Source organism: Piliocolobus tephrosceles, chromosome 9, assembly GCF_002776525.5.
Source record: "Piliocolobus tephrosceles isolate RC106 chromosome 9, ASM277652v3, whole genome shotgun sequence".
Lineage (NCBI taxonomy): Eukaryota > Metazoa > Chordata > Mammalia > Primates > Cercopithecidae > Piliocolobus > Piliocolobus tephrosceles.
The window spans coordinates 71,636,667-71,650,978 of record NC_045442.1 but is presented as its reverse complement, the minus strand read 5'-3'; the positions used below and the strand labels follow the sequence as shown (position 1 = coordinate 71,650,978).

The 14,312-nt window shown below is 39.0% G+C and overlaps 1 long non-coding RNA gene across 1 annotated transcript in view; it reads right to left on the bottom strand.

Moving 5' to 3' along the window:
* LOC111537823 overlaps window positions 1–13,784 on the bottom strand; it is a 62,026-nt gene extending 48,242 nt beyond the window's left edge. Inside the window, exon 1 of the long non-coding RNA XR_002730124.2 lies at window positions 13,517–13,784. This is a non-coding gene — a long non-coding RNA (uncharacterized LOC111537823). The remainder of the gene's footprint in view (window positions 1–13,516) is intronic.
* Window positions 13,785–14,312: the final 528 nt, after the last annotated feature.

Here is a 14,312-nt window from a genome sequence, read left to right as displayed (position 1 = left end):
TGGGCACAATCTAATCAGCTGCCAGCATGGCCAGAATAAAAGCAGGCAGAAGAACGTGGAAAGACTAGGCTGGTTTAGTCTTCTGGCCTACATCTTTCTTCCATGCTAGATGCTTCCTGCCCTCGAACATCAGACTCCAGGTTCTTCAACTTTGGGACTTGGAGTGGCTTCCTTGCTCCTTGGCTTGCAGATGGCCTATTGTGGGATCTCACCTTCTAATTGTGTGAGTCAACACTCCTTAATAAACTCCCCTTTATATATACATCTATCCTATTAGTTCTGTCCCTCTAGAGAACCCTGACTAAAACAACTGTCTTTTTAAATTCAGTTTGACATCTTCCTAGTTTTTGAGAAGACTTTTTGGTTTTTTAGTAAAACCTGAACATTTCATATTATGTTAAGAGATGATGGGACTTTTATAAACCTTCTGTTTTAACTGACTTTTTCTGACACTGCTGTGGTTGGGGGAGGGAGGAACACCATGTCATTATTGCTAAGTGCAGGTAGCAGTACAGTTTCTCCACTCAGACTCCATTGATACCTGAAGATGAGAGTTCCTCATTATTTCCAGGCAGGGGTGGGATTTCCAGCTTCTCACATGGTCTCCACTAGACTGCAGGAAGGTACTGCATTACCAGCTGATAAGAATGAAAGTCCTTGCTCCTTACTTTGCATTTTCTGATATCATTCTGGTAGGGTTTTGGAGTACTTTATTACAGACTTCCAAGGGTTAAATATAAGCTCCTCACTTAGCCTTTGCTAGTGGGAGTGGAGCCCTATGTTTTCTGTGGTGTTTAGCTAGAGTATGTCTAAAAGTTTCCTATCTTGCTAGGCTACCCTTTTCCTGGTCCTTTGACTGGAAAGAGCAGGCTTTTGTTGAGGATTTATTTTGTTTTGTTTTCAGTCTACCCTCTTTGGCATTTCTGAGTTGCCAGCTTCTTTAGCTCCCAGCCTGGGATATATGAGACAAACATAGAGAGTTCACCAGGTCATTTCTCAGGTCCCAAACGTCCCTTGAGTCCATTGAGTGTCTTTCTTCTTTTATCCACCCTTCAGAGTTTCCTCATATTTGTTTACATATAATGACCATGGTTTCTAACTATACTTAGAGAAAAGTAAGCCCACTTCAAATTCCTCTAAGTGGAAGTTCTAGAATATAGATCTAAAGTACAAAATGCTCTTGATCTAATGGACATATTTTAGAGCACTGTATTCATAAATTTCAGAATTCATTTCCTTTTCAAGATGGACTATAAGACAACTCCCAAGAAATTTTAAAGTATAAAAATCATATGGAATGTGATTGACCATGATGGAATTAAGCTAAAAATCAATAACAAAAAGATAACCAGTACCTTACCTAACACTATATACAAAAGTTAACTCAAAATGAATTAAAGACCTAAACAAAAGTTAAAACTATAAAACTCTTCAAGGAAAAGATAGAACAAAAGCTTCATGGCATTGTATTTGGAAATGATTTGTTAGATATGACACCAAAGACATAGGCAACAAAATAAAAATATACTCACATCTCAGAGATAGTGCGAGCTCAGTTCCAGACCACCATGATAAAGTGAATATTACAATAAAGCAAGTCGCATGAATTTTTTGTTTCCCTGACATATAAATGTTCACATTATACTGTAGTCTATTAAGTGTAGCATTATGTCTTAAAAACACTGTATATACCTTAACTTAAAAATACTTTATTGCTAAAAAATGTTAATGATCTTCTGAGCCTTGAGTGAATCATCATCTTTTTGTTGGTGGAAGGTCTTGCCTCAATGTTGATGGCTGGTGACTGATCAAGGTAGTGGTTGTTGAAGGATGTAGTGGCTGTGGCAATTTCTTAAAAAAAAGATAATAATGAAGTTTGCTGCATCAATTGACTCTTCCATTCATGAAAGATTTATCTGTAGCATGTAATGCTGTTTGATAGCATTTCACCCACAGTAAAACTTCTTACAGAGTTAGAGTCAATTCTGTCTAAACCTGCTGCTGCTTTATTAACTAAGTTTATGAAATATTCTGAAAGCTTTGTTGTTATTTCAACAATGTTCACTGCATCTTCACTGAGAGTAGTTTCCATCTCAAGAAACCACTTTCTTTGCTCATCCATAAGAGGCAAGCAACTCCTCAGCCAGGCACGGTGGCTCATGCCTGTAATCCCAACACTGAGAGGCTGAGGCAGGCGGATCACTTGAACTCAGGAGTTTGAGACCAGCCTGGGCAACATGGTGAAACAGTATCTCTGCCAAAAATGCAAAAACTTAGCCAGGTGTGGTGGCATGCACCTGTGGTCCCAGCTACTCAAGAGGCTGAGGTGGGAGGATCACTTGAGCCCAGGAGGCAGAGGTTGTAGTAAGCCAAGATCACACCACTGCACTCTAGCCTGGGTGACAGAGTGAGACCCCCATGTCAAAAAAAAAAAAAAAAAAAAAAAAAGAGAGAGAGAGAGAAGCAACTACTCATCTTATCTGTTTAAGTTTTATGATGAGATTACAGCAATTCAGTCATAGGTTTGGGTTCCACTTCTAATTCTAGTTCTCTTGCTATTTCTACCACATCTGCAGTTACTTCCTCCACTAATGTCTTGACATCCTCAAAGTCATTTATGAGATCAGATGAGGGTTGAAATCAACTTCTTCCAAACTCCTGTTAATGCTGATATTTTTACCTCCTCCTATGAATCACAAATGCATATAATGAAAGTAAAGGCCAAAAAAAAAAAAAGATGTGTTGTCACCCAGGATTTGTTTTCCCATTTAAAGCGCACAGGCAGATTAGATTTAACATAAATCATTTTTTTCATTGCCTCTCTTCAGCATAGCATAATTCCTTTGTTTAAAGACAGGATCTTGCTATGTTGCCCACACTGGAGTGAAGTGGCATTATCATAGTTCACTGTGGTCCCTTAACTCCTAGGCTCAAGTGATCCTCCTGCCTCAGCCTCCCAAGTAGCTGGGACTACAGGCATGTGCCACCATATCTGACTAATTTTTTTAATATATTTTTTGTAGAAATGGGGTCTTGCTATGTTGCCCAGACTGGTCTTGAACTCCTGACCTCAAGCGATCCTCCTGCCTCAGCCTCCCAAAGTGCTGGGATTATAGGCATGATCCCACCATGCCTGGCCTAGCATAATTCTTAGGGCCCTAGGATTTTCAGAAAAGTAAATGAACATTGGCTTCAACTTAAAGTCACCAGCTGCATTAGTCCCTAACGAGACAGTCAGCCTGCCTTTCCTTTGAAGCTTTGAAGCCAGACATTGACTTCTCTTCTCTATCTATGAAAGTCCTAAACGGCATCTTCTTCCATTAGAAGGCTATTCCATCTAAATTAAAAATCTGTTGTTTAGTGTAGCCACTTTCACCAATTGTCTTAGCTTGATCTTCTGAATAACTTGCTACAATTTCTTGATCAGCACTTGCTGCTTCACCTTGCATTTTTATGTTTTGGAGATGATGGCTTCTTTCCTTAAACCTCATGAGCCAGCCTCTCCTGGCTTCTAACTTTTCTTCTGCAGCTTCCTTACCTCTCTCAACCTTCATAGAATAGAGTTAGAGCCTTGCTCTGGATTAGGCTTTGGCTTCAGGGAATGTCATAGCTTCTTTGATCTTCTACCCAAACTAGTAAACTTTCTTCATATCAGCAATAAGGCTGTTTCACCTTCTTATCATTCATATGTTCACTGGAGTAGCACTTTTAATTTCCTTCAGGAACTTTTCTTTTGTATTTACAATGTGGCTATCTGGTGCAAGAGGTCTAGCTTTCAGCCTATCTTGGCTTTTGATATGGCTTCCTCACTAAGCTAAATCATTTCTAGCTTTTGATTTAAAGTGAGAAGTGTGCGGCTCTTTCTTTCACTTGGACCCTTTAAAGTCAGTGAAATTTCGGGTCTAATATTGAAATTGGCCTAATTTGAATTGACCTAATATTGAAATTGGCCTAATTTCAATACTGTTGTGTCACAGGGAATAGGGAAGTCCAAGGAGAGGGAAAGAGACAGGGGAATGGCCAGTTGGTGGGGCAGTCAGAATGCACACAACATTCATCGATTAAGTTCACCATCTTACAAGGGTGTGGTTCATGGTGCCTAAAACAATTACAATAATGACACCTAAGATCACTGATCACAGATCACCATAACAGATACAATAAGAATGAAAAAATTTGAAACACTGTAAGAATTACCAAATTGTGATACAGAGACACGAAGTGAGCACATGAAAACATGCCGTTGGAAACATGGTTCTGATAGGCTTGCTTGATGCAGGGTTGCCAAAAATTTTCAATTTGTAAAAAGCACAATACATTCAAAACACAATAAAACAAAGTACAATAAAATGAGGTATGCCCATACACAAATTAAGCATCATGAAAATTAAAAACTTTTGTGCATCAGATGGCATCATCAACAAAGTAAAAAGGTAGCCTACAGAATGGGAAAAAATATTTATGAGTCATATATCATATTACAGATTTATATCCAGAATATGTAAAGAACTACTAAAGTCAACAACAAAAATATCAGACAAACCAATTCAAAAATGAACAGAGGACTTGAATAGACACTTTTCCATAAAAAAAGATACATAAATAGTCAATAAGCATATGAAATGACACTCAACATCACTAATCATTAGGAAAATGCAAATCAAAACCACAGTGAGACACTACCTCACACCCAATAGGGTGGCTGTTATTTTTTAAAACCCAGAAAATAAAAAATTGTTGACAAGGATGTGGAGAAATTGAAACCCTTGTGCACTGTTGGTGAAAAGTAAAATGGCAGGGCCATTATGGAAAACATTAAGGCAGTTTCCCAAAAAATTAGAAATAGAATTACCACATGACCTAGCAATTTTTCTGCACATATGCACCAAAGAATTAAAAGGAGGATCTTGAAGAGATATCTATACACCCATAGTAATAGCAGCATTATTCACAACAGCTAAAACATGGAAGCAATCTAACTGTCCACTGATGAATAAATAAATAAACAACATGTGGTATATCCATACAGTGGAATATTATTCAGCCTTAAAAAGGAAAACAATTCTGACACATGCTACAACATGGATGAACTTTGAATATGTTATGCTAACAGAAATAAACCATGAATAGACACAAAAAGTCACAAAATGATAAATACTGTATGATTCCACCTCTATGAAGTACCAAGAGTAGTCAGATTCATAGAGACAGAGAGTAGAAAGGTGGTTGTCAACAGCTGGGGAGACTGGAAAGTTACTGTTTAAAGGTTATAGAGTTTCAGATTTGTAAGGTTAAAAGAATTTTGAAGATGGATGGAGGTAATGGCTGCATAACAATATGAATACTTAACACTACTTAACTGTATACTACTTAAAATGGTTAAGATGGTCAATTTAATGTTACTTATATTTTAACAAAATAAAAAAACTTGTATTAACAAAAGATAAATAGTTAATCCCCAAATATCTAGAAATTAATTATATACTTTAAAATAAAAGTAGAAAACATAATGTGATTGTATGATCTCTACCAGTATGTTACACTTCTTATTTGACAACATGTATAAAGACATTTTTTTGTGAAATGGTGCTTTATACAGTAGCGGCCTTCTTATTCCATACAACTTGGATTTGAATTTGGTGGATTTATCAAAAAAGTCTGTTAATTTGTTATAGAATAGGGAAGGAGCCTTTTTGGTTTTATATGAATAGTCTATGAAAAAATAAATAAGAAACTGACATCATTAGCTACCTTTAGGGAAAGGAACGAGGAAAATGCCTACTCAGAATGATAAAATTTATAACAATATTTTGATAGTGATAGCAACTGGATAATATTTATGATAATATTTTTAAATATTTAAAGTAAGTTAAAGCAGCGTAATCTTACACATTTTCAGTTAAAGTATACAATTATGCATTTATCTAGCCATCTTTTCATCTAGACCTAAGGCCTTTTTTCCCCTCATAGTTCCACTGTTTGGATTTCTACATAGCTTTTATTACAGAAAAACTAAACTTTTAGTGAGTCATCTGTGAGTTCTAGTTTTGTATTCTTTGAGGCATAGTGAGAATTTAAAAATAATCTTCATGCAGAATCCTTTACATATGGAAATTCCTTCTGAAAATTTGTGATTTTTTTCTCCAGTCTTTTCTAGTTTTCATAGCACTCAAAACTCAAAATAGTATTTTTGTTACTTGTCTTTATTGAGGCTTTCTAAAACATTCTATCTAGTTAACATAGAAAATATTTATTTCTGGGTATAGTTATATTTTATTATTTACATGATCTAAATAAATTATTAAAATGACAAGTACAACTGACATAAGCAGGTTTAGGAACATATATAACTGATTTGTAGTAGCATCCAATACAACTGGTGGACATATTGAGAGTAGTAAACCAGTCACGAGTGTTTATTGTACTAAAGGCATCACTCTATATGTTTTACAGAGAGAATGAAGAAATATTTAAAAGGAGGTCAATTAACAGAGCTTCTGCTATACATTTGGAGATCATGATATTTTCACTAATAACCAAGTTTACTAAAGGAGAGTCTCACTGGGTCTGCTTTAATGAATAATGACACACATTAGTAACTAGCAAGATTAATTTGAAAACAGACAAAATGCTAGAGGCTTTAGACGAAGTAAGGTATTTTAAATAGTTTAAATATATTCTCTGCAATCTTGTTTATGCTGTTCACCTGATAAACAAAGAACAAAAAGAACAAACCAGAGAAGAAAAAGAACAACCCAACCTGTCTGTAAAGATTTAGTCAGGTTGCTTTAGCTAGGCATGGTGGCTCACACCTGTAATCCCAGCACTTTGGGAGGCCAAGGCAGGCAGATCACTTGAGACCAGGAGTTCGAGACTAGCCTGGCCAACATGGTGAAATCTCATCTCTACTAAAAATACAAAAATTAGCCAGGTGTGGTGGTGCATGCCTGTAATCCCAGCTACTCAGGAGGCTGAGGCAGGAGAATTGGTTGAATCCGGGAGGCAGAGGCTGCAGGGAACTGAGATTATGCCACTGCACTCCAGCCTGGGTGACAGAGCAAGACCCTGTCTTAAAAAAAAAAAAAAAAGATTTAGCCACTGTCATCCAGCATACTGAAAGGATCCTTGGCCTTCAGTAGGCTGTAACCTTGGGAGGGTAAGGGCCAGTTGTGCCTTGCTTACCATAACATTCTCACCATCTAGCACACCATCTGACACAAGTGAGTGATCAAATACTGCTTAAATGCATGCATGGATAAATGAGTGAATGAATGCTTGCAGAAAAGTGTAGAAACTATACTCAACATTAGAGTGTCCACTCTGTCCAGACAGAGACAAGTGTGAACTAAGAAAGAATCAGGAGAAGGGCCAGGACAGGGCAAGAGTGAGGCAAGAGCAGTTCAGCCTGGACAGGCCCACTCTGCTGGCCTTATACTGGCTTTACATGGTGCAATGTGGACCCAACAGCCTTGCTGTTCACTACCCCAATCCTCCCTGAAGCAGACCCTTACCCAATCCTTATTTACATCACTAAAGTTGCCCAGAACCACTTTCCAACTATATGTGGGATCAGTTAGACTGGGGCGGAAACCACAATAAACAAATTGTGACAAACATCTGTCCCTGGACTCATGCAGTTATTTCTCTCAACTGAAGTTCTCCCCTAGCCTTCCCACTTCTTTCAAGGCAGAGCCAAGCAGCCACCTATGAAATGGCTTGGAGGAGGGGCATGGTCCAAGCCTATTTGGACCAGTCAGATTCTTTCTATTGGAAATTTGAACCGAAAATATGGAGGACAGAGGTGTTTAGTAAGTAACAGAACTAGAAGCTCTGAAAATATACCAAGGGACTTCTGACTTCTCACATAATGGAGTTTGGAGGTCTACAGAACCTCTCCCCAAAAAGCAATGATGAAGCTGAACAAATTTGTCAAAAACCACTTCAGCACTCTAGAATTCTACCAAAGGGACACAAAAATTGAGAAATATTTTTAATGAAAACTACTAAACTTTAGGTAAGAACAATATGAGTCTATAGCTGCCCACACCCCATGTCCCTAACCCCAGCTCCTTCTGGCACCATGACAACCAACAGCTTTGCCACTGATAATGGAAAGGACACACTTGATTTAGAGCACTGTCAGATGAAGTCATCTCAATGGCAAGCAAACAGGAAGGACCAGTGGCTCCATCAATCTGAGGCTGCAGTTCCATTTCAGCTAAGCAAAGGACTGATGGACTAGTGGGGATTTATCAGTAAGTTTTAAGAGGTAAAACTTAAGCCACAGGGGATTCTTCACATACCCTGGGTTAGCCAGAGGCTGTGTGTATGTATACTAGACACCAAAGAGGACCAAAGGTACCTACACATCCCTGGCCAACAGAGCCTGTGCACATGTGCAGAGGAGATGTAAAGAAATATTAAGGGTACCCACATATCTGTAATTAGCATTCTAGAACAAGAGTAGAGAGAATGGGGCAGAAAAAGTATTTGAAGATAAAATGGCCAAAATCTTCCCAAATATAGCTTTACACATCTAAGAAGCTCAATAAACCCTAAGTAGGATATATAAAAAGAGACCCACACCTAGATCCACAGAGTAAAATTGTTGAAAGCCTAAGACAAAGAAAAACTCTTGAAAACAGAAAGAGAAAAACAAGTCACCATGTGCAGAAGAACAACAAAACAAAGGACAGCTAACTTCTCATCAGAAACAATGGAGGCCAGAGACAATGGAATGACACATTTAAAGTGCTACATGAAAAGAAAAATGTTCAACTAAAAATTCCATATACAGCTAAAATAATCCTTCAACGTGGAAGGGAAATAAAGATGTTCACAGATAAACAAAGACTGAGATTATATGTTGCTAGCATGCCTGCCTTACAAGAAATACTAAGTAAAGTCCTTTAGGCTAAACAGACAAGAAATACTAAGTAAAGTCCTTTAGGCTAAACAGAAATGTCCCTACATGATGACTCTACAAAAAGAAACAAAGAGTGCCAGAAAGGATATATATGTTAGTAAATATAAAAGATTCTTTGTGTATATTTTTTCTCACTTCTTCTCTTAGCTTCTTTTAAAAATGCAAGGTTGCAATAAAAAATAATTATAACACTGTATTATTGGGTTTATAACATATTTAGATGTAATATAAATGACAATAGTACAGAAGAGAAGGGAAGAAAAAGAGACATATTGGAGCAAAGTTTCTATATTTCACCAGAATTAGAGTAGCATTTTTCTGAAATAGATCGTGATAAATTAAATGCAGTTGTAATCCTTGGAGCAACCACTGAGAAAATAAAATGAAGATAATTGAAATTGTTATTTTTAAACTAAAAACACGATTATTTAACATAAAATAAGGCAGTAAAAGAGAAACAAAAAAGACATTAAGCAAATACAAAACAAATAGAAAAAGTCAGGCATGATGGCTCATGTCTGTAATCCCAGCACTTTGGGAGGCCAAGGTGGGTGGATTGCCTGAGCTCAGGAGTCTGAGACCAACCTGGGTAACATGGTGAAACTCCATCTCTACTAAAATACAAAAAATTAGCTGGGCATGGTGGCACATGCCTGTAGTCCCAGCTACTCAGGAGGCTGAAGCATGAGAATTGCTTCAACCCAGGACGCAGAGGTTGCAGTGAGCCAAGATCACACCACTGCACTCCATCTTGGGCAACAGAGCAAGACTGTCTCAAAAAAGAAAAGAAAAATGGCAGGTGTTAACCAGTCATATTATTAATCACATTAAACAGGAACAGACTAAAATATCCATTCAAAAGTCAGAGATTGTCAGACTGGATGAAAAAGCAAGATCCAGCTGAATGCTGTCAACAAGAGACACAAAAATAGGAAGAGATCTCCCAAGCAAACAGTAACCATAAGAGAGCTGGAGTGGCTATATTACTATCAGACAAAATAGATTTTAATATAAGAAATGTTATTAGAGAGGCCAGGTGTGGTGGCTCCCACCTATAATCCCAGCACTTTGAGAGGCCCAGGGGGGTGGATCACGAGGTCAGGAGTTCGAGACCAGCCTGGCCAACATAGTGAAACCCCATCTCTACTAAAAATACAAAAATTAGCAGAGTGTAGTGGCATGCGCCTATAGTCCCAGCTACTCAGGAGGCTGAGGTGGGAGAATTGCTTAAACCTGGGAGGCGGAGGTTGCAGTGAACTGAGACCGCACCATTGTACTCCAGCCTGTGTGACAGAGTAAGACTCTGTCTCAAAAAAAAAAAAAAAAGAAAGAAAGAAAAAAATGTTATTAGAGACAAAGGATGTTTTATAATGATAAAATTGTAAATACATTAGGAAATACCAATTATAAATATATAGGCACCGAACAACAAAACTCCTAAATACATAAAGCAGAAACTCATGAAAATGAAAGGAGAAATAGATAATTCGACAGTAATACTCAGAGATTTCAATAGGTTACTCAGTAAATGCAGGAAAAAAAACACCTGACAAAATCCAGTGCAAATTAATGATTTGAAAAATCATTATGGACATTTGAAAAATCATATGGACAACTGGATATCCATATGCAAAAAAATAAACTTAGATTCTTACCTCATACCATTCACAGAAATTAACTTTAAATAGATCACATGCAAAAAGTTAAACAAAGCTGAGCATGGTGACTCACAACTGTAATCCCAGCACTTTGGGGGGCCGAGGCAGGTGGATCAACTGAGGTCAGGAATTCAAGACCAGCCTGACCAACATGGTGAAACCTCATATCTACTAAAAACACAAAATTAGTTGGGCATGGTGGCACACACCTGTAATCCTAGCTACTTGGGAGCCTGAGACAGAAGAATCACTTGAACCTGGGAGGTAGAGGTTGCAGTGAGCCAAGATCACACCATTGCACTCCAGCCTGGGCAACAAGAGTGAAACTTTGTCTCAAAAAAAAAAAGAAGAAAAAGTTAAACTTACACTAAGCATGGTAGCTCATGCCTGCAGTCCCAGCACTCTGGGAAGCCAAGGCAGGTGGATTGCTCGAGTTCAGGAGTTCAAGACCAGCCTGGGCAACAAGGTGAAACCCTATCTCTCTCTATTTAATAAAAAATAAAACTTTTTTTAATGTATATTAAAAAATTTTAAGTTAAATATAGTTAGCACATGACCCAGCAATCCCACTCCTAGATATATGCCCAAGAGAACTGAAAACATGGCCATACAAAAACTTGTACATAAATGTTCATAACAGCATTATTCATCATAAGAGCCAAAAAGTAGAAACAATCCAAATGTCTATCAGTATAGGAATAGATGAACAAAATATTGTGAATCCATACAATGGAATATTATTTGGCCATAAAAAGGAATGAAGTTCTCATACATACTACAACATGGATGAATCCTGAAAACATTATACTGAGTGAAAGAAGCCAGGCATTAAAGGCCACATATTATATGATTCTATTCATGTGGAATGTCTAGAATAGGCAAATCCATAGAGACAGAAAGGAGATTAGTGATTTCCAGGACTAAAGGGAGGGAAAAGTGGGGAGTGACTATGAATAGATATAGGGTTTCTTTTTGGTGATTAAAATGTTCTGGAATTAAATAGGGGTGATATTTGTAGAACTTTATAAATATACTAGAAACACATACTTTTACCTTTCTTAGGTGTAGGCTTTATGGTATGTGAATTATATCTCAGTAAAATTATTTTTAAAAAATGGATCACAGACCTAAACGTAAAACCTGGTTGCCTGGGGCTGGGGTTGTGGCTAGAACTGAGTACTAACTGAAAATTGACTCAAGAGGATTCTTTGGGATGATGGAAATGTTCTAAAACTGGATTGTGATCATTGCTGCTCTTTATAAACTTACTAAAAATCGTTGGATTGTTCATTTATAATGGATGATTTTATGATATGTAGGTTTCACCTAAATAAAGCTGTTTAAAAAATGAATCCAGTGAAAACAGAAATCAAAACATCACATAGTAAATAGCTGGGGAGAAGCTGGGATGAGAATTTATCTTAAAAATGAAATAAAGGAGGATAGGAGGTACTAGGGTAATGAATGTTATGTTTCTTCACCTCTTTATGGGCTATAATTTGTGAAAATTCATTGAGCTGTACTTTTGGGATACATGCACTTTTGTGTATGTATTTCTTATCACAATAAAAAGTTTCTTAAATGACATGGGCCTGGGAGGGGCCATGAATGAGCCAATTAACGAGTTATAGAAGCTGAGAGGCTCAGCTGTGCAGCTGCTCTTGGGTCTCTATGAGATTTCCTGCCTTCCTTATTGCCACCATTTTACAGTAATACCCATTTCTAGAGCTAGCCTGAGCAAGTTTCTGTTTCTTACTATTAAAAAGCCTCATTAATACATCCACAAATACAGCTACTGAAATTAATGAAATCCACAAATACACCTCCAGAAGGGCAGGGGGTTTTGTACATTGCTAAATCCCCAGTGTCTAGAACAATATCTGTCAGGTTTTTTTTCTTTTTTTGAGACGGAGTCCAGCTCTGTCACCCAGGCTGGAGTGCAGTGGCCAGATCTCAGCTCACTGCAAGCTCCGCCTCCCGGGTTTACGCCATTCTCCTGCCTCAGCCTCCCGAGTAGCTGGGACTACAGGTACCCGCCACCTCGCCCGGCTAATTTTTTGTATTTTTTAGTAGAGACGGGGTTTCACCGTGTTCGCCAGGATGGTCTCGATCTCCTGACCTCGTGATCCGCCCGTCTCAGCCTCCCAAAGTGCTGGGATTACAGGCTTGAGCCACCGTGCCCGGCCCTTGTCAAGATCTTATGTATATTTCTTGAATGAGTAAATGAATGAGCAGAGGAATAGCTGTAGAGAAAGGAAGGTGTAGAGCAAGAGACTTGCAAACACAGACATTTTTCAATGCAGCCTGGCCAGTGTCAGGGGTCGGGGTCAGAGGATGAATAATGCCTCCTGGGAATGTCAGGAAAATGTCACAGAGGAGACCTGAGAGCTGGGTCTTGAAGAATGAGTAGGAGTTTTCCAGGGAAAGAATACAGGAGAGTAGGACAGACAGAAATAAACACAGATAGAATCATACTGTTCTGAAAGAGGCTGGCATTCTTGGGGACCCTAAGAAGGCTCATGTGGCAGAAGGGCAGGGTCACAGTTGACAACAAGCAAGAGATAAGGCTGGAGAGAGAAGCTAGGGATAGATGGAGAGACTCACCTATTCCAAGCCAAGACATTTCAACAGACTCCTGTAGGAATCATAGCCAGAAGAGAATTTTCACCGGAGGTCAAACTGGCTTTTTAGGAAGCTCACTTTGGCTGAGGCAAGGAGAGTTTCTCCTCTGAGTTCATGGGCCATCTCCTCTGTTGGTATCGACACGTCCTCTCCTCTATGTCTCTCTCTTTCTCTACATTCTCTTCTCTCCCTCCCTCCCCCTGCCCCATGTTTTCATATCTGGATATCTCTTTTCTGCGTGTGGATTTCTTTCCATTTTTCTCTCAAGACAGCACTCCTTGAAAATGTCCTTCAACCCTTTCCATCTTACTTGTGCCCAAACAGCTTTGATTCCATCTTCAGGACTCATTCATCTCCACCAGGCTGGAGTTCTTCGTAAAGAAGTGACACAAGATTTCCTCTTGAACAACAAGCTCTTCCGGGCTTCACCAGTTACAGATGAGAAGCCTGGAGGAAGGGGAGTATCTGAGCCACCCTCTACCTGGCCCAGAAAGAGTGAGCCACCACCCTCCAAGACCTGCATGGATCCAATGAAGCAGAAACACCATGCTCTCCTCTCAGGCATCCTGATGCCACTCACAATGTGAAAGGGGCCAATGGCTCAGAAGCCACTGCCCTTCCAGCCTCCTCCAGCAAATCCTAATGCCCAGTTCTCATGCCAATGACCTTCCACTCTGAAACGCTTCCTGGCATCCACCCATCCTCCCAGGAGCTGGACAACCAGGTCAAGGAGAAAACAGCCCCTCTACCACACTGAGCCAGGGACCCCTCTCCAGGACAATTCTCTTCCCTGAGACAAGAGGGTCAAACTGCTCTTCTAGATATGACCTCAGAGATGTGCAACCAGGGCCCTGGCCCAATTTATCACCACGGGGCTATAATTAGGTTTGTTAACATACAGTCGAGTGTAGTCTTGTTGACTAGGAACTTAATCACGTTACTATTGAGTTCCTGTACGCATTGCTTGGGGTGACTGTTTTACTTGTAGAGTTATAGCCAAGCCCAACGGGAGGAAATTAGCTTCGGACACAAGTTTGGAGGGGGGTTCTTTTTCCTCCTGACTTTGTCTCTCTCTCTCTCCCCTTCCATGTGAAAATATTTAGCAA